At 44.3% G+C, this 18,746-nt stretch overlaps 1 protein-coding gene across 3 annotated transcripts in view; it reads left to right on the top strand.

Moving 5' to 3' along the window:
- The first annotated feature begins 2,602 nt into the window (after nt 1-2,602).
- Nucleotides 2,603-18,746, top strand: part of MAPK6 (mitogen-activated protein kinase 6) — a 32,353-nt gene continuing 16,209 nt past the window's right edge. Inside the window, exon 1 of one of the 3 annotated variants that reach the window (XM_063169683.1) lies at nt 2,603-2,743. The gene's annotated coding sequence lies outside the window, so the exon portion shown is untranslated. Of the gene's footprint in view, nt 2,744-6,332; nt 6,530-7,055; nt 7,251-18,746 lie in introns of those variants that run through there. The other 2 variants (XM_063169682.1, XM_063169681.1) reach the window with 2 other exon arrangements.

Here is an 18,746-nt window from a genome sequence, read left to right as displayed (position 1 = left end):
TGTCTGATTTGAGATCCAAATGCATAGCATGTTTCTATGTGTCATTGTGTGTATTCATCCCTAAAGCCACCCCCACTCCAAATACACAAATGGAGCATCTAGAAGAAAGGAGCTCTGTGGCTCCTCAAGCTATGGACAGACACTGCTCCATTTGTCCTCCTCCACTGTGCTCTCCATGCAGGAGCTGGAAGTCATTAACTGCCCTGTTTCCCCTACTCTGCACTCTGATCTAAGCTTATTATGGCAGAGCTTCCTCTCTGGATCTGTGCAGAGCTGGTCTCATTGCTGCTCTGATGAAAGAATAACTGTTTGGTGCTTAAACACTACTCTTTGCTCCCACTATGCCCTTGTGACCTGCTCAGCAGATATGGGCTTGATAATGCAGGGTCATGGGTACTTATGGTCCCACCTGCATGGTGGGAAGGAAGTCTGTGCCTGTTTAAATGGGAAGCTGTCTGGGATACAGGAAATCTGCCCTGGAACAGGCTGGAAGGCCCTGGCAGTATATCTGAGCCATATGTAACCTCGAGCATTATAAAGTTTGTTTCTTGTCCCATAGGACAAAATGAGGAAATGAGCCCCATTCATATTTGCAGCGTGTGAGATTTTTGTCTGGGCAAGTGGGGTAGGACTCAAGATGTTGACTAACCTTCTGGCAAAAGTAGGATTGAAATAAAAAAGAGTAATACTGCACTAACTTTGCCTGCAGTGAACTCAGTAGATAGGGACAAAAGCTTTTAAAAGTAGGAAATCAAGACCAAATTTGTGACTAGGTGGTCCTGGAGAGATTTAATTGAGGGATATCTAAACTGTTTATCTGTTCCCAGGGGTAAGGACAGTCATGAATAAGCCTGTGTGCTTTGATGGACAGTCAGTGACTCATGCAGTTCTGTCTGTTATCTCACCATGAGAAATAGTTATGGAACAAAGCCCTATCCAGCCTGAGTGTATAAATGTATTAAACACTTTCCACTTGAACTTGATATGCTGCTCTGAAGTACTTTGTAGGGATACAGGTACATACCACTAGTGAGAGGAATTGGTTCAAAAAGGAAAAAATATGGCATCATTCAGGCTGTTGCTATAATCACTGAGGGTAGCTGCAGTTTTCCCAAGAAGAGCTGCTATTTAATTTTCCTGCAGAATATTTGTATAAAGGATTTTATGGCACTTTAAGCTGCCTGATCCTCCTGCACAATATAACCTCTGTTGAATTTTTCTTCCTTCCTTCTTTCCCTTTCTTCTTTCTCCATTCTCCCTCCCTATAACACTTTTGTTTGTTCCACAGTTTGAGCCCCTAACAGAGGCTTTTCTACCTTTGCCAGCATTAGGCTTTGTTCATTTACAGGGTCAAGACTGAGCCAGCTACAGTGAGGATGTGGCAGAAATATTTCCATGTTTGCTATGGTGTATTTGTTGTGAATGTCACACTTCTAATCTCTGAATATGCACATTCAAATCTCTTGGGTCAGGTCAGTAGGCAGCAGGGTGAACACTCCTCATGGATTTGCCCCTCACTACCTAAGGGGGCTGCAACAAAGCTGGAGAAGTACTTTTGACAATGTCATGTAGTGATGGGACAAGGGAGAATGGCTTTAAACAAAAAGAGGGTAGATTTAGATGAGGAATAAATTCTTTACTATGAAGCTGGTGAGGCACTGGAACAGGCTGCCCAGAGAAGGTGTGGATTCCACATCTCTGGAAGTGTTCAAGGTCAGGTTGGCTGGGGCTTTCAGTAACCTGGTCTAGTGGAAGGTGTCCCTGCCCATGGCAGGGAGTTGTAACTAGATGATCTTTAAGGTCCCTTCCAACCCAGACCTGTTCTGTGATTCTACAGTTCTGTGAATTTGTAGGACTGCATAAGGATGGCTGTGTCCATGCTGCCATTACAACTTCCTCCCAGCTATGACCCAAAAGCTAGAATGTTTTACCATCCAAGTTGCTGAAATTACTTTAGCTTGGCCGAGGGAGGGCTGTAAGGGAGGCTGAGCAGGTAAAGCAGGTAGAGCAGAGTTCTGGGTTTCTCAATCCTGCTTGAGCATCTCTGTTGAAGTATGACAGTTGCTGCTGCTGAAAGCAAAATAACAAGAGTTTGACCACAAGCTCTGGAGGGAGATGCCAGACAAGAGAGTGTCCCAGAGACAGCTCCACTGCCAACCCTTCATGCTGAGCCAGCAGAAGGCCAGGACATGCTGGGTGGCCAGAGCAGCTACTGCAGGCAGCAGCACCAAGGCCCTGGTGACAAATCTCCAGTGTCACCAGCCTCTGTGGCAGGCACAGGCACGTGCCTGGCAGGAGCAGCTCCTGGACAAGTACATGCAGGAACCGAGTGCCACATGGCTTTTTCCTCTGGTTTCCTCCTGCTGAGCCATGCAGGTTGGGCCTGCTCACCTCTCACTGAGCCGCACATGTGCAGCCCGAAGCCTGGGCCTCACGTCCAGCAGCATGGAGCAGCTTAGTGTCTTTTGTTACCTTTAGCCTGGCAAAGCCTGGCCACAACGTGGCATGCACTTTGTCCCCTGTGTCCCTTGGATCTGTGCAGGGCCCCTGGGAGCACAGGCTCCACAGAGAAGCTCGGGCACAAGGCAGAGGGAGGCTGCTGCCCGTGCCGGAGGCGGCCGGCCCTGCTGGGAGCCGTGGCCCCTGTGCTGTGTGAGCTTGTTCCACACATTGCCCTGAGCTCTCCTCAGCTCTCCTGCCTCTGCTCTGGCTGCTGGGTACAGCTTGCAGGACTGACTTCTGAGTAAGAGTGGATTTTTTGGTTGTTTGGTTTGGCTTTCTTCTTTCTCTCAGGGCAGCGCTGTCAGGCCTGGGCTGGTGAGCTGTAGCAGCCTTTCTGCAGGAGGCTGGGTGCTCTGCTGACACTGAGGGAAAAGTGGGGCTTGGTTTGGCTTTTAATGAAAAGAAAAATCCTTTCCTGGATGAGCTTTCCTTGTGAGGACATTAAACTGCCTTACGCTTCTCAACCCAGCCTTTCCACAGAACATTCTTCTGTACACGTCTCTTAACAACTTGTCTTGTTTGAGTGAAGCATCCTAATTATGAAATAGCTCTGAGCTGCTGGAGCAGGCTTGGCAAAGTTATGCAGCCCTCCTGAGATGAATCCCTGTGCAGGGCAATGCCACAGTGAGGAAAGGTCCTCTGGAGAGGTGGCTGGAAGGAAGATCTGTGCTCTCTGCACCCCAAGAACGGGTGCCTGAGCAAGGCTTCCCTTTCTGGGCCTGCTAACAGCAGTTTGGGGCTGCCAGCAGAGCCAGGGTGCACATTCTGGCAGGTGAAGGAGAGAGAGCTGTGGGTGTGGAGGAGTGTGGGTGTACAGAGCTTACTCAGGGCAGGGTGAGGTCGCACAGGGAAGAGCCAGAGGCACAGGTGTCACTCGGGACACTGGGGAGGTGGCTCCTGTCCACGTGCTGCTCTGGTGTCACCTCACCCTCTCTTGGTGGGGTTGTTGGAGTGCAGAGGGGTCTCCCAGAGCTTCTCACCCTCTGACACCCTCAGGAATTTGTCACAAGGTCCTGGAGCTCCATGGGTTGACATCCCTGGTGTCTCCAGTGTCACAAATCATGTCGAGCAGCAGCAGGAACAAATTTGTGTCCTGCACGAGGAACAGTGGTCCTGGAACTATCTGCCCCACTCCCAAGGAAGAATTGAAAGTTGCTGTTTCCCATCTGCTTCTTTAAATATAGGTGCCAACTCAATCCCAAACCTCAAGGAGGTGTGCTGAAAATATGGGAGTTCATGGTGAGGTCAGTCATGGGTCACAAAGCAGCAAAACACAGTCTGTGCCACCACGGGACGGGGAAGGAGGTTAATGTTTCACAGTATACTTAGCTGAGCAGCACAGCTCTGTCAGTGTTTCACTTGGTAGGAATTATTTATTGACAAGAAGGGTTTCCAGACTGTCCCAAGGAAAATTCTTTGTGAAACTGTATTTTTTTCAAGTTAAGCTATTAGGAACATGAGTTGAAAACTGACCCAGGGATGGACGCTCCCTGTCAATCAGTTACATTTAGGAAAGAAAAGATTAAAAAACTCTGAGGCAGTGCCAAGCACTTAAAAGGAGGAATTCTTTGCATTGATTCCTGTGGTAAAATGCCAAGACAAGCCTCGTGATTTCCTGGACCAAGTGCAGAGAAATGAAATTAAAAATATGAATAGGCCAGATACTGAGATGCTCATTACAGAAAAGGGCCACTCAAGGGTACCTAAGATCTGGCCTCTCATCAGGGAGAGAAAATAATTGAGAGAGATCTGGTTGCAGCTCAGCCATAGCCTTGTGCTCAGCATCCTCAGCAACTTTCTTTTTCCTCATCTTCCAGCTTGCTGTTCTCATGCCAATTAAGAGGGGGAAAAAAACCCAAGGAGCCGAAACTACCTGCTCTATTTTTAATCCTATTTGTCTGTAGATAAACTGCATGTTAGATGATTAATAGATCTTTATCACTTCATAAAGTTTAGACTATAAAAAGCCTACCCCTCTCTTTTGACTGTTAAATAACTATGTAAGCTTTGCTGCTGTTACTTGGAATCTAAATTACTCACAGCACTTCTGAGAGCGTTTGTTAATATCTCAAGTGGACCACGTGGCCTTGGCAGAGCCAGAGGGGAGTTTGTCCCCTTGTGTGGCCTTGGAAAAGCTCAACAGCCCGGTTTCAACTAGGAAAACCAAGCCATGGAGGCTTGGTTAAAGAAAAATTGGGCACAAGTGTAGGCTGTGTTTGGCCGTGCTAGGGCTGCACCCAGCCATTTGCATCCTGTGCTTGCACCTTTAACACATGCTAATTCAGTTCCAATTTGCATATGATAAGGGTTTGGGGACTGTGGTGCCAGCATGGCTCTTCACACTGACCCTGTGTGCCCAGGGCAAGCATGAATTTGCCTTTGTTTTTTTTCCTTTTTAACTAAGAGCATGGGCTGGAATGGTGTGGCATTTGAGCAGGCATTAGAAAAGGCTGAAAAAACTGTAACCTCAAATGTACTCATCAACAGAGGCTGTAGCCTCTTCTGAATCAAAGCCATGGATTTGGATTAAACTGGCAACTTCTGTCACTGAAAGAAGAGCAAATCTGAGCCTGGGCTTCTGCACCTCCTCAAACACAGCACATTGATCTGGTAGCCACCAAGTCCAGATGGAAATTGATGGTTGCCTATAAAGACAGCTGTAAAAGCTGTTGCAATCTGGTGTTTTATGGGAGCTATTAAATCTGTCAGCTGGCCCAGTCTGTACCTGAAAATGTTTATCTTCCATGACACATTTGCCTTCAATTATCTATTTATTCAGTGGTTGCAAAGAACTTTTCAGCCTTTGTCCACAGTTTTTTCTTCAGATTAAACTGATCCAACAGCATAGGTGCATTAGGTGTTAATTCCAGCCTCATGGATCTGTCCTACCCATGAGGCAGGAGCAGTGGTGGAGCTGGAGGGAGGGCTCTGCCTGGGATTAAACCAGTGTGGGTGGTCTCTTCCTCCAGGAAGGAAGAACCTAATCCCTGCAAGTGTAATTGCTACAGCAGAGAAGAGGTATCTTCCTGCAGACCCTTGTCATCTGCTCTCTGAAAGCAGCCTAAATCCATATTCTCCATTCCTCCCACATATCCAGGGGCCTGATTCAGCTTTATGTACAAACCTTTGCAGCAAGTCATGAGGACCACTTTTAAAAGTTACTTTGCTGGGATACTGACAATGGATATGGAGAAGATCTGACTAGTGGTGTTTTCTGCAGTGTATTAATAACAAAATATTTTGCACAGGATACAGTAAATAAAACCTTCCTAACAGTCAGCTAAAAATATCAATGTTATCTCAGGTTGTTTGCAAACTTGTTCATAAAGGATTAGGCTAACAAAATGAAAGGAGGGAGGAAAATCTTTGCTTGAACAGGAAAAAATAGAAAATTTCTGAGGGAAGAATTTACCTTAGTGTGCTGAGAACTGATGTTACAGCATGAATTTGGCATCTCCTAATGTTGTACTTTGTGTACCTTGTATTTTCGTGCCAAGCACTAAACCAAATGCTTTTCTGTGGATTTGTTCTGTTACAAACTATTTTTTATTTAGCCTCATGGCTATGTCTGGAGTCCATGTCTGGTTAAATTATTGCTTATTACCTTTTTAGAGTTACACAGCCAACAAGGCAATGCTCAGCCAGGGCTATCACAGTAACAGCTCTGCTAACAAAGAGGAGGGAGCTGCACAGAATTCAGAAGAAAATCCCAGCCTCCCAAAACCCAGCATGTGAGAGGTGTGTTTATATTGAATCGCTGGATAAAGTTGTGCAACCCTACATGCAACCAAGGGTAGTCAGGCAGCCTCTCCTGCCAGGGATGCCACCCACATCTGTCTGGGTTGTGCCTACATCAGCTGTTTGCTGCAGCCCTGCACCTCGATGATCCTGCTGTTGCTGGGTGTTGCTGCTCTACCTCCAGCAGCTCCCCAAGGCTGAGGTTCTGCTGCTCTCAGCCCCTCCTGCTCCTCCTGAGCTCCCTGACCTGCCCACCCAGATGGGCCCAGGCAATGCAGCGAGCCTGGAGGTAAGTTAGCCCCCATATAGAAATGTTTTTATAAATGTGTCTTTGGATAACGGGCAAAGTGCAGCAGCAATTCAGCAATTCTCTGAGAGGGACTGCCAGGCCAGACTCCTGCAGGCAGCTCTTGGGAGGAGGTGTAGAGGCTTGCTGGAAATAGACTGAAATGCAAGAAACACCACGTGCAGACCTAGGGCACTGGCTGCTGGATCAATTTGTTCATTAGGCAATGGCTGCTTCTGAAACTAGAAACAGAATTTCACTTGCTGTAGTAAAAGCAGGATAATTTCTAGACTTCTTCAGGGACCAGTTTGTCCACTTTTATTCATGAGGCAGTGAAAACAAACCTTCCCACTCTGCAGCTCCTAATGCTCTTTCTGTAGTGGTGGCCTATTTTCTGCTTGAGGACAGGGAGGGACCATTGAGTCACACACAATCTCGTGCCCTCTTCCTCCTCCTCCTCTCATTTAAATATTAATATGATGAATTATTACTAGAGTGACAGCTGTGCACTACTCATATCACAGCAACATAACCTTCCCCTCCTCATTGGAGCACAGCTATTCCTGACTCGTGGTTTCTGCTTGACCTTCTCGCTTCTTCTGGAAGACTTTTTTTAAATTACTTTGTTAGTTCTGGTGTGGTATCATTACAATAATTGCTTGTTCTGTTCTTTCTGCTTAAATATTAATGATACTGAGGAATTCAAAAGATAGCTGCAGTAATGGTAAGTTAAATGTCTGTGTGTATTCTCCCATGAGATCTGTTTGTTTAGAGAGAAAGAAGTGTAAAGGTGAACCTTTCTAACTAACACTCAGAAACATCTCTTTCTCTTTAAGAATTGCCAAAATAATAATATTTTGTCTTTTATAGAAATAAAATTATTTCATATTAAGCAGCTAGTGTCCCTAGATAATTCACAGGAATAGCTAACATTGTCCCTAGAAGTACTAACATTGTCCCTAGAAGCCCTAATGCATTGCATTCTCTGTAGATAAAGTATTTTAAGAAATACTGCTAATAAAATCATGAGACAACTCTATAGACTGCTGAAAATAAATGTTTGGCACTGAATAAAGAAGGAGAGGGAAAGAAAAAACACCACCAGTTAGCTCAATACAATTGGAAATAGCAAGGTGAAGCATTCCTGGGCAGATTTGGAAATGTCAGTAAATGTTAAGTTTTGTGGGTAAAGGTCCTCTCTGCTGAGCCCCTTTTGCATGGGTTTTGTGTTTGTGCATGTGTGTGTGGTTTACAGACTCACAGGTTTTCTCCTCCTTGAAAATGTGGCTCCTTGGGGTACTCTGATGTTGCAGAAGGGTTTGTTCGTTTCTGCACCACTGTTGTGGAGAATGTAATGCCAGCAGGAGTGTAGAAATCAGGTTTAGTGGACTGGCTCGTATTTAGCACGAGATGAAACTCTTTGCTCTTGTTGCTTAGGAATAAAAGTCTCCACTTAAAAAGACTTAAAAATTAAATGTCTGTATTTTCCTTTGAAAGTTTTAATTTTTAAATTTTGTTTTAGTAAATTGTTCTTAAAGCCAAACAAAATACTTTAAATTTTAATAAAATATTGTTCTATTGCTTTACGGGGGAAGGGGGGTGCTAAGAGCTCATAAATATAATGGGAAACCTAAATATCAATCCAAATGTATAAATTATGCCTTTCTTTCCCCCCATGATGAAATCAGTAGAAACTTTTTTCCCCTAATCAGCCTTGCCAGGGACAAGAGAAAGGGAAGCAGGAGGGCTCTGCTGCCAGAGAACTCTTCCCATTGAAAGGCAGTGTCTAAGCCTGTGCCTGTCTAGGGGCTGGGGAGAAGAAAGAATGAAAAGAGAGTACTGCAAACTGTGTTTCTGAGTCACTGGCTGCTCTAATACAATCCCAAAAGTAGTGCTGTAACTTCTGAATACTTTTTCTACTGTTTTTTTTCTGAACAAGTACCTAGTGTGAACAAAGAGCCCCATTCTGACTGTTTACAATTCCTACTGCAGTAAAGAAAAGTAAAACCATTAATTGAGACATGCTCAGTATCACCTATATACATATCTATTGCAGGGGTTTTTTTCCCCTTTGTGTTCTGTTCCTCCAAAAGTTTGTTAAAGTTAGAAAAACTTTTGTTCACTCAGTTTACCATCCCCATCAGGGATGCCTTAATTCTCATGCATGTTACTGTACTGCAAATTATTTGGCCAAAATGCTGCTTTTATACAAAGCCTTGACAAACTTGTAGCATGTGGCCCAGATAAAATCTCCTTTGAAACAGTCCCCTGAGATGATTATCTGCAGTGATTGCAAATGAACCTTGTGGCAGGCTCATAACAAGTGTCCTCGTGGACGGAAGAGAAACCTGCTGTCAGAACTACAAATAATTTACGTAACCCAATTTAAAGCTCTAACAAAATGTTCCCTGTTAAGAGGATTGTTATACTTAATGTGTGAGATGAAAATGCTTTCTGAAGGTCAGGAATGCACAGAAGATAGATTAGATCTCTTGAAAACACAAAAAAATAGGTTTTTACCAGAAGTTTTTCTTCTGTCAGACTTTCAACTTGGCATTCTCAGAAACTTACATAAGTGCAGCTTTATTCCTGCAAGTGCTCTGTTTGCTCTGCAGAGGGAGAGGAGCCTCAGAACTTTGAGAAAAACACAGCTGAAGGTAGACTGGAGGCTCAGGTTATTTTCTGTATATTTCATATAGATTCTCAGCTATATCTCACCAGCAGCAGCATAGATAAAAGCTTGTTTTAAAGAGCACAAGGGTGGCATGGGCTGGCTCCCCTCGAGGTGTCTGCTCACACCTGCCTGCTGCTGAGTAACAGAGGGGGGACAGCCTCTGCTGGGGCTGGGCATGGAGGCTCAGAGAGGCACATCCAACCCAGGCAAGGAGTGCTGCTCTCCTGCTGCTCAGTGCCTCTGTTCAGTTGGGACTTAATGGAAAAGTGTCAAACAGAGCCACAAAACCTGAATTCAACACACTGGAAAACAGCTTTACAAGGTCTGCTTTTTCTTAATAGGATTTAGGGAGTGAGGCACAACTTTGAATGCTTTTCACATAGGATACAATGGGAAGAAAATGAAATTACAGCCTCTGTAACCATCAGAAAGCTGGGCTAATGTTGACATTCTCTCATCCCCTGTGTACAGTCACATGGAGTTTCTGTCCATCTCTCCACAGCCAAAATCTGAGATTACAGAGAAGCTGATGATGGAGGTTATTTAAACGCTCAGCCTCTCCTCTCCTGCATTCCCCTAAAGGTCTCCCCGTTACTCTGTGTGCCCTGCCTGCCCTGGCACTGGCTGTCCCACCGCCTGCAGCAGCTGCCCCAGCACACCAGGCAAGCAGCAGGCTCTGGCTGGGAAGAGAGGCTGTGTGGCCACGTGTTGGAGCAAAAGAATAGAAAAATCTTTGTCCTGGAGAGTGGGGTATTTTCTTACAGCCTCTTGCATTGCACTGCTGAGGGTCTTTTCCCAAAATAGGTTTGTGAAGGGGAAGAGAAGCTTGAGCAGGGCCCTCTGCATCCTCAGTCCTTGCACACCTGTGCTCCCCCAGCAGCCTGGCACCCACCCATGGGGAGGGCACTGACGGGGACATTTCTTCCTCAGAAACTCTCTGGGCTGCTTCTCTTCCTCCTTACCACCTGCCTGTGCAGCCAGGCTCTTTCAGAGCACCTTCCTCGAGAGCTGGAGGCTTTCCTGGGCAGCAGTGTGAGGAGAAGGCACCAGAGAGGTGAGGGAGCCGTGGGAGCTGGGCTCTCTGCGCTCCTGCCGGGGGACACTGTGAGTGCTGGCAGAGCAGTGTCACAGTGTTGTCACTGCACTGGGCACTGGCAGCCTCCTCTCGGTGCCTTGGGCAAGGTTCCTTTGATACACCAGGACTTTGCTGATGGCTGATTCTTCAGATGGAAACATTTCTGTGCCAGGTAGATTTCCAAATCTGAACTTTGCTGTAATGTCTCACTTATTTTACAATAACTGGGGCAGAAGCGACCATTGGTTTTGCCCTACTTTAAAAAAAGCAAACAACAAAACCCCCCATTTTTGAAAGACTTTTGCCTTTTTCAGAAGAGGAGGGCACTCTTGAAATCCAGAATCAAAAATGCATGTTTTATCTTTCTTGGTGTTCACAAACTGGAGACCTCAGGTTTTGCAGCCTGAGAGATATGTGAGCAGATTAATTCCCCTGCTGTGAGTCCTGGGTGTGCTCCAGCCCACACAACTCCTAAACAGAAATTTTCCTGTGACTGCATCCACAGGCTTCTACAGGCTGTGTTGGGATTGGGCACCTGAATTGGATTTAAGTGGACTGTTCCTCCCATGTATTGCTTTTGGTGGCTCCTGTTGGCTCCAGCAGCTGCCTGACTCATGTGGAAGAAACAAGGACCAAATAGGTAGGGAACTTTTCAGAAATAGGTTGGGAGAGAAAGCTTGTAAAAATGAGATTTTAATTGAACAGGAGAAAAGAAAATAGAAACCAGGAAATAGGAAGAGACTTAGAGAAATCAGATGGGCTCAGAGAGGAGTGGAGAGACTGGCAGAAAGGGTGAGCAAACTCAGGGTGTACAAGCTCAGCTACTTGAGGGCTTCTAGTGCTGGGCAAAATCAGAACTGCCTGGACAAAGCCTAGAATAACTTGTAAATTCAGAATTCAGAACTTTGGGGATCTGTACTTGGTGCCAGGACCAAAACTGAACTGAAAAGTTGAACAGTGAAATAAAGTACAAAACTCTTGCAAATTTTAGTCCTAGTAATCTTAAATCTGCTATTAAGGGCTACATTTACCTTGTTCTTTTGTGACTCATTTCAGAACAGTGGGAATGATAATATTCTGACATTCTTTCAAATTGTAGAAGTTAATTTAATGGTGATTTGCAGAGCCCTTAAACCCTGGTGGTTCTGTGCTCAGACTGGGGCAATGTGTGATGAACAGAACATAGGGCAGTACACTGATTTTGGTTTTTGTCAGTATCCAGTTGCTGGTAATCAGGTGAACACTTTCTTATGCAATGAATGAAGGAGAGCACTGAGCACTTGTGAGGACAAAAGGGAATATCTGCTCCTGCCGTAAAGCTCTATCAGAGCAGATAGAGCTTGTTCTGATTACTGTGACTGTCATGCCACATGGAGCTGCCTTCCAAGGTCAGAGAAGTTTACTAGCTGTCATGGAGGTCCATATTCCCATGTTCTCCTGCAATCTGAAACATTTCAGCAATCAAAAAGACCAATCTTCTTGTTCCTCTGTGTGAAAAGGTTCAAAAGTTTCTATTACTGCCCTGCTGCTTCCCTTGCTTTCAGCAGTCCCCGCAGGCTCTTTGTTGATGTTTCCTAGTTGACAGCATCCTGTTCAAGCCCTGCCTTTGACTCCCTGCTGCCTAGCAATGATTACACTGCTATTGTTTACTAACAAACCTCTTTGGACCTGGCATGATAAACACGGGGTACAGGGCAGTACTTTGATCGCAAATTGTACGTGCCGTCCTTGAAGCAATTTTACTACAAGCAAATGAGCTGCCTTAATAGGGACATTATCACAAACAGGGATATTATCACAAACCATAACAGTCTCACTTTACTCTGTACTTCGAGGAAGTATCTAGACAGTCCATGAAATTGTGGAAATACCAGCTTGGGTAGTCTGTCAGGAGAAATTAAACAGCTATCTCGAAACCTTTGTTGGGCTGAGGGGAAATCACCACCTTGGTTTTGATGAATACTGTGCTGTTTTGTGAAGTCTTTGTAAAGCATCTCTGACAGACAGGCTTGGGAGTGTTAAGTCCTCCTTGGAGCTGCCCTTTGAGCAGGATGGCTTGGGCAGTGGGAGTAAGATTCCTAGTCCAGCCCTGGCAGTATGGTTTAACTCTGAAGGCAAGGGCTGAGTCTTCTGTCTGTCCTTGATTTCTGGGATATACCTTTTCCAACACAGAAATCAAGGACAGACAGCCTGTCCTGCAAAAGTTAACAGCAAGAAAAAGGGGAGAGGTTTGTAAGCTGCAGTCACCCCTCTGGGCCACCATTTCAAGACACAGGAAGAGTTTGCTCAGTCTTGTCTGGTGGCTGAGCTGGTTCTTGATTGCTTTGGGTGGCCAGGTGAGAACTGCCCCAGTGCAGCCAACCTTGTCACTCCCACTGCTGAACACGAGTGAGAGGGTGTGTGCACCTGACCTCTGTGACCACGGGTGCCAGGGCCACAGGAAGGTCTGTCTGTCAGCTGGGGACATCAGGTGACACACAGGAACCCTGCAGCAGCTCCTGCTGTCACCCAGGGCCATGCTGGAGCGGGTCATGGAGCACATGTGAGCACCATTATCGTGCTGGAGCTGATTGCTGCTGAGTTGCAGCAATCGTGAGAGCCGAGTATTGCAATCAGAGCTGATCCAAAGGTTGGAACTCATCTTCTTTGAGTCATCCTTATTGCTTTTGTTGGGAGTGTCCTGATTAAACAATAAAAAGAAATATGAGGTAATGGTTAGCAGCTTTTGGTGTTTACTAAAATAGGTTTAGCAGGAATTGCTTTTATTTTAATTGAGGCTTAAATGGGTCTCTGGTGTTTCACAAAACACAAAGAATGAGGGAGGAATATATTTCTCTTTTCAAAAAATATAATTTTACTGGCATGGGGTATCTCTTAAGTTTTCATTAAACAGTTTTTGACTGTTGAAATTTGCAGTTCAAAACTGTTTAAAGATATGCTGGAGATAAGAGAATGCTGATGCATTTATAAGCAGGAGATTTCTTACCTCTTTATCTTTCTTAGTTCCAGATCACTTGCAGGGTAAATCTTGCTATTTATATAATGAAAGAACCTCTAGGTATAACCCTTCAATGAAATATTTACCTTTATGAGATTACTTTCTGGGCAGAGGACTGCTTCTCAGTGCTTCCTCAGCACTGGGGTGTCCAATGGAGGTATTTCTGACAACAAAATTTGAAAGAAAATTCTCCTGACAAGGAGAATTTCTGACAATAATCAAGGTTATGAAGGTCAGTTGCACCAGCTGGCACTGGAGCTCTCATTAAGTTCTGCAAAGGCTGACCAGCCTTGCCCACCTTGTCTCCTACTCTGCTCTCCTGGACACACTGTATGTGTATGTGTTAGTATCCACTAAGAAATGGATTTGTTTTTCTGTCCTGCAGTGTGTACATGGATGGACGTATTTCATTTGTCTAGCCCTTAACTGAAAAAGTTTGGCATGACCCAGTTTCAGCACTGTTGTACCTCTAAGAGAGGTAATAAATCTTACATTTCCAAAATAACAAAGATTCAGTCAGATTTCACATCTTTACTGGGAAAAAAATAATTTGTTCTTCAAACTTACAGAAGGGGAGATCATGAGTAAAATGAGTTAGTAAAAAAAATGTGTAATGTATTATTTATTCCTTTCCTAGGTAGGAGTGCTTCTAGGCTCTTCTGTCTGTCAGAAGAACAGATAACTCAAAAATCCTGGGTAGAAACCATCCCCTCCTGAAAGGAGGATGCCTCTGAGCTACAGTCGTGAGAGGATCAAACATGCCATTGTCTCTTGAAGGAAAAGCTCAGCAGAAGTGCCTGCTGATGCTGTCTCTAGGAGAGAAAGCACTGGGGGTGTTGTGGTGGCAGGAGCTGAGCTGTGTGCCTGGTGCTGATGCTCCTCCTGTGCCCAGGGCAGGAGGGAGGAGGCTGCTCCACACCTGCTTGGAGGCCCACACAGTGCTGAACTGTGCTGTGGGAATGGGAGGGCCTGAAGGCATCCCTGTCTGAGTGACTGACTGGAAAACAACCTGCTGGGGAGGTGCACTGTGTGTTTCTCACTAATTTAGTAGTTCTCCATGCGTTGTCCAGTCATTCACAGTGCCCAGGTGTGGCTGAGAGGTGCTTCCTGCAGCTGGGAAATGGAGCCAGCTTGGTACTGGAGGTGAAGGTTGGAGTCACTGTGTTCAGGTTACATCTGTTCAAAGTTTTGTCATAAACTTAAAAATGCTGAGAGTTTGCCCCTATTCCAAATAAAGCATTTATTGGGGGTTAAATTATTGTGCTTTATCTTCATGGGAGCTGATAGAAACAGAATGAGACCAGGAGTTAATGTTCCATCCTGTATTACTACTGCAAAGAGTAAGAGGGAGTTCTGCAGATGAGATGAATAGACACAGCTTAACCTCTAGGCATCTGTTATTGGAGCCCATTTAAACTTTGAGTTGGAAGAGACTTAGCTGAAGCTAATGGGAAATGCCAGGGTAGGAAGATGATCCCAGTGTTTGGCACCACTCAGAGCCTGGAGCATTTCCAATGTGTGTTGGCATTTGTAACATGTAAGGAGAGTGTCTTTTCTCCCCAAGAGTAAAAGACAAAGCGAGTTCAGACAATTCTGGTCAGTTTTTCCTCTTCAAAGGAAAAATTAATTTTCTTGTTTCTCATTGTAGTGCAATTGCAAGCAAATACTTTTTGCTTGAGTTGTAATAAGAGGTCTTGTGTTTCATAAGCCTAATGGCCTTTGTAGTAAATGATGCTTCTGTGCATTAATTCTTTCCTCCTGTGCAGTAGTCAGTGGTGCAAGTCCTTTCCTCAGCACATCAAACAGTTGTCTTCTGTAGAGTGGCCTGAGATCTTGCATCATTTCCTGTCATCAATCCAAAGCTATTTATAACACGTCTGCTGATTCTGGCACATAAGCAAAATCCAGTTTTCATGAGAAAACAAATACTTTGGAAATGTAATCCCTTCCAGCAAGTGTCTCAAAACTGCTGAGAAAACCTGAAACAACCTTGAAAATCTTAATGAAGGCTAAGACATAAATGGTGTTGGGAAATATGGGCAATTGAATAGTCTTTAGTGGAAATCTTTAGAAATAGATAGGGCAAGATGTGCTGAGAAAAAGTTAGAGTTTTAAGGGAGAGGAGGTGTTTCCAAAATATATTTGTCAGTGAAATGAAAACTTTGGGTTTTGCTGTCTGACAATACAACAGAAGTAATTCAAGGTAGCTTTTGCAATGCTGAGTATTTGCCATATAATTTGATGGTAGATGTTCTATAAAACGTCCCTACTTCTTGATATTTCTTAGATTTTCAATCTCTTTAGCTTCAGAGACTGACTGGGGCAGGAGTCTGGCAGGGACAGTTGCAATCATTACTTGAAGCAGTGTGCTTCCAGTCAACCTGCTGCTTTTGATAAGTGCTATTTTGGGACTCCTGAAGAAGGGTGTTGGCCCCAGCCAAAACACACCCCGGGCAGCAGAGCTGCTATCGGCCTCCCGCAGGCCTGCCCCGACCCTGCAGGCACCGCCTGGCCCTTTATCTTTGCCATCCAGTGTGCTGCTTGCTGAGAAACAGCTGCATCCCTGGGCTGGGGATGGCTGTGCCAGGAGCCAGTGCAACCCCAGGATGGCCTCTGCCTGAGCAGACACAAAGGCACAGCTTCTTAAAGTGCCTCCCAAGGCACTTGGTTTCATCCTCTTTTCACAATACCCATGTATTTGTGTTGAGCTTTGCCCCCTCTAAATGTATTTCAAGAGGATTCTGGTGTGGATGAAAATGTTAGTGAATGTTAGTCCAATTTTTTTTTTTCTGTAAATGACAAACTCTGCAGCACCAGCTGTATTTACAATCACACCAGAGGCTTTATCTCTGAAATGCAATAGGAATCAAAATGCTGTGTGTTTGAAGGCTTACAGTGCTATAAGAATGAACAAGAACAGTTCTGCACAGCAATATATATATTTCTGCAATTGAATGTAATAGTTCTACAAAAACACAGAATTGTTCTATATAAATCCATCATGAGGCATTCATATCTTGCCCAAGAGCTGACATATTTTCCAGTAGGGATCCAAAATCCAATGTATTTTTCGCTGAGAGCACCCAGTCCTGTTTCCAGGGAGTCTCTCTACCTTGGAATATTCAAGGTATTACAGATATTTAAATAATATCTGCTGCCTTTCAACTTTAGCAGCACTTCAGCTAATGCAATAACCAGCACAGAGGCCTCAGACAATCGTGTTCTGGTGCCACTTCAGTTGGCAGATGTGCTCTCCTAACCACTTCACTTGGGGTTTTGGAGGTGAGGATGACCATGGTGCCTTGCTGAAGGTCTGAATGGGGAAGAACCATTGCACGCTGAATTTTCTTGCACCTGAAGTGCTGGGACAAAAACATTTGGTGCTTCTTGTTTCCACTTCATCCCATGCTTTGCTTTGTCCTCCTGTAGCATATTTTTCAGCGGTAGATTCATCCACTAACTGGATCTACAGCCTGACTCCAGCACAGCCCAATGTCCATGCTGGGAAGTTAGAAGGAGCTTGGGTCACTTGGAGCACCCAAGGATGAAAATGTTGGTACCTGTCAGCCTTTAAAAAATTAAACTAACACACATACGGCCTTAACTGCCTACCTCAGTAAATTGTTCTGCATGTTTGCTATTCTGTGCAAGCTCTCTCTGAGCAAGATAAACTAATGAGGAAATGATGAAAGGCTGAGAACCTGGGAGAGCTCCAGCCTTACACACAGAGGGCTAATGCTTCAAGTGATGACCCAGCTACAAAGCAACTTTTCTAAGCTTTCCTCTTCTCTCTTTATTGACAGGGCTTTGCCAACTCCTGCTTTAGGCAGCTGCTCTGCCCTGTGCTGAGTGTTGTTTAAAACATAGAAAAAGGAGGCAATGGAATTGCCTGACTTAGTAAAACTGTGTGATTTTAAGCCGGGAGCCTGCTGAAAAGTGTCCTAGATCCCTGATGATCTACCAAGGGGGAAGAATTACTTGTTCTGTTTTAAGTGTTTAATGACTTTTTGTCCTACAGAATTTCCAAAGTATGTCACATAAACCATTTATTTCTAGCCTCAAAGTTGCACATCTTCTGTGACTTCCTTCTTCCACCTCCATTTGCCCTTTGAACTTTGTTGCCTCTGGTTGGAATTGGTCTCTGTTAAGGGTCTGTTCTTTTCCAGTCTGTCTGTTGTTTCACACAGAAATGCAGATCTTGGGGTATGGTTTTTTTCCTTTATTCCAAGTCTTTTTCATAGTTTTCTTTGCTGATCAGAATGTACATGGTAAAAATCTTGCTCTGGCAAAGTCAGATCCATCCAGGTGAGCCCAAATGAGGTGACAGTGTGTTGTCTGTGCCCAGGGAGCTCTGCCTACCACCAAGTAAACTTTAACTAAAAAGGAACCTTGACACAAACATTTGTTAAAAGTTTCTGAGATGGCAACTTCTTTGTGGTTATCTGACAATAATGCTGATTGGAATTATATTTTACGATTTATTAATCTAGAGAGTGAGTGCTTGTTAGAAAAATCCATTTGTGTTAAAAAGAACAAATTAAAAAACCCCTGTGTCCATTATGGCAAGGTAGTGTCTGACACTTGCAGGAAATGAAGGTGCCCAGGAAATGAAGCCACCTGAGCTATTGGGTTGCCAGTGAAACTCAAATTTATCTGGGCTCTTTGTGCTGAACATCAGCACTATGAAACTAAGCTGGAAGAGCAATTGATTTGTGAAGATTTTGCTTAACACCTCCAGAGAGGCTGATGGGAAGAGGCTGCAGTTAAAGGAAACTCAAACAATTAAAAACTCTTGGGATCTGTGCCAGGACAACTAAGTTGTATTTTAGGGCTCTGAGCACAGATAAGCAGGAATGAGTCAAGGAGGCCAGAGAAACAGTGTTTCTTGAACCTCTCCCTATCCCCTTTTAATAAGTAGATTTTTTTCCTTTAAACTCATCCCTATTCACATGCAAGATTCCTCTTAAACTTTGGTAAGAAATATGGCCAGTCCTTAAAATGTATCCTAGGACACATTTCCCTTCTTCTGGGAGAACATGTAAGTCAAGCAGTGAAACTGAGACAAAAGCCTGGAGCTGCCAAGTTACCTTGGGCAACCTTTTCAAACCGTCTCCAAATCTTTCTTCCCTTGCCAATCATAATGGGTGTGGACACTTAAAAATATTTCGTTCCCTTTTATGCCACAAGTAACAATTCACACACAGGACTGAAATATTACACTGGAATTTACTGTTTGATCTTTTTGAACTTGGATATAATAAATGAATCATTGCTGCAGTTCTAATTATTTTTTAATTGCTGGTCTTTATGACCTTTGAAATCCAGTTCTCTTCTTGTTCTGCATTTCACTGACAGTTAACATCTGCCATTGTTTTACAATGAGTTGATATCATCTAGAATTTAATCTACATGCTATGAAATTGCATTCTTGTGGGAAATGTGCATAAAACTTGTCACAGTAATTTACAGCCTA

Source organism: Melospiza melodia, chromosome 15 (assembly GCF_035770615.1).
Source record: "Melospiza melodia melodia isolate bMelMel2 chromosome 15, bMelMel2.pri, whole genome shotgun sequence".
Classification (NCBI taxonomy): domain Eukaryota; kingdom Metazoa; phylum Chordata; class Aves; order Passeriformes; family Passerellidae; genus Melospiza; species Melospiza melodia.
Note: the sequence above shows the minus strand (reverse complement) of the source record. Positions and strands in the feature narration are given on the sequence as shown.